Raw genomic sequence first — 2,436 nt, 5'->3', positions numbered from 1 at the left:
TTCTTCTTCTTCTTCTTCTTCTTCTTCTTCTTCTTCTTCTTCTTCTTCTTCTTCTTCTTCTTCTTCTTCTTCTTCTTCTTCTTCTTCTTCTTCTTCCTCTTCTTCTTCTTCATTGAAGATTCGGTTGACGACCAACCTCCACACATCGCTTTCTTCGTTCATACTTAAGACTCACGTTAACAACACTCATTTGGAAGCTGAAGTAAAAATTTAGGAATTTTACCATTATTCACGCGGTCTGCATTGGAAGAAGAAGGGAATGAATTTCCATGTTCCTACATGACTCATTTACCGTAGATACAAACATTTCATCCTCCAATGGATAGCGTGAATAATAATTTGTGTATAACAGGACCAGTTATTTAGTAATAACTGGGTTGCATGGACCACGCCAAGCACCACTACTGCGTTTAAAAGAGTAATTTTGCATGAATCTTTCTCTGATTTTTCTGCTCAACGCAAGACTAACCATTAGCAAGCGTTTCCAAATATAGGAGAATTCCAGCTGTGACTATCGCATTGTTTATCTTTCCCATTCATGTGTAGAATATATAAGTTTACAATCTCCAGTGTGTCTTTTGAGTTATATTGTAGAGCAAAAGTTAAAGGGGATTTGATGATTGTTATATGTCCTTAAAATTTTGAGTTATCACGAGGAAGCGTTCTTTTCTGTCGCGTGGATTATTTTGTGTTGGTAAGAAGAAGAACTGGTAACATTAAATTTAGAAAGTAAGTAATAATTACTATCTTTGCTAAGCTGCATTATTCTGTAAGCAGCTTTGATACTTTGATGACTGTCGTGCTATATAATTTGATGCAGTGTAAATTGTGTAATATAAAGACACATTTTATAATGTCAAAGATTAGAGAAGATTAGGAAAGTAGCAAATTTCACGTTGTTAATGGGAATACAATGACGAAATATAAGTCAATTTCTGTGTAGAATAAAATAGTTGAACATAAATCTTATTGTTGGAGAAATTACATTTTGTGTGTAATTAAGTAAAAGATTTAACATTTTGTGTAATATTACACGTATATAAGTCTTCATTAACGATGTATCTCGAACCAAATTCAGATATAAATAATAGCATAGGTTAAAAGCCCTTCGAATAAAATAAAAAGGCAGAAAGCAACCCAAGAAAAGCGAACTGCGCAGCTCCTGAGTTACTGAATATACCTTAGATCGAGTTTACGATACATTGTAATCCAACATATTATGGATAATTCTTCCGTCAACTTTTGACGCTGACTTATGGACTGCCAAAAATAACAGATAAAAACGAGAAAGGATTAAAGACGACATAAGATGAGAGAAGACATGTACGTCTAATGGTGATAAATAAAACAATGTCATCTATTTCACAGCACCAAAACACTGGGTACACTAAAGGGATACAACTATTTACGACAATACTTTTCTTACAGGCTCCCAAACTATGAAATTGGCCCCAGAGTTTTCAGCCACCAGCGATCGATAGAATTCAAGGCTGACTGGGCAGTTCTTCAACAAATCATGTAATCCCGCGATAGGAGGCTAGAAACTGCGTCTCTTCCCAATTATATCATATCCTCCGTAATTCAGAGATTATGTAAATGGAACTATTTCATATTTGCATCTGTGCGGATTATCCAACCCACTGCAGCAAGACAAGCTGGCCCTTAGTTAGGACAAGTGAAATATGTGCCACGCAGTCTTACTCGCTAAATACATGCATGAGTAGCAGAAAGTTTACAATTAGGAGATAGCACAGCGTGCATATCAGACACATTTTCTCGTTCATACATGATATGCACAGTTGCAAGAAAGGGGGAAATGAAAACTGAACTTGTATAAGAATGCAGGATATTGTCAAAGTGGCTGAAGTGTCCTGGAGACTAAGCAGTAATGCCCAGCCTGGTGTGTCTGTGCATCCAGAAAATGAAGCATGATTCCAAGTTACCCTGCATGATGGGATGTTGTTACCGGCAACAGCTCCTCCACTTGGTGCCCGCTGCTACCAATTTCGAAGCTGCAGGTATGAAAGTTATATGGTTTAGCTACGCATATTCAAATAAAGTGGAGACATCTCTAAATGTATACATAGATATTTAATGTGCTTGTATACATACTAATGGATGGCTACATATTCCTTTGATATGTCTCGATTTTTATTCTACAAGATGGCCAATATCCCTATTTCCACACAAAATGTGGAGTATTGCCAGATTAGTTGGTGACCACGAAAGGGTTGTATTGGGTTCCTTTTTCCCTGCGACGATCCCAAGTGACCGGCTAGTAATCTACTATAAGCTATTATTTATTACTGTGTTTGCTTAGAGACACATTTTTCATAATGACTCCGTTATATGTTTCTCATGTGGTTTCTAATTGCCGAGGGAAGAATATGCACACGCACACACACAAATATATATATATATATATATATATATATA

The sequence above is a fragment of the Octopus bimaculoides genome, chromosome 8 (assembly GCF_001194135.2).
Source record: "Octopus bimaculoides isolate UCB-OBI-ISO-001 chromosome 8, ASM119413v2, whole genome shotgun sequence".
In the NCBI taxonomy this organism is placed as follows: Eukaryota; Metazoa; Mollusca; class Cephalopoda; order Octopoda; family Octopodidae; genus Octopus; species Octopus bimaculoides.
This window is presented reverse-complemented; position numbering follows the sequence as displayed.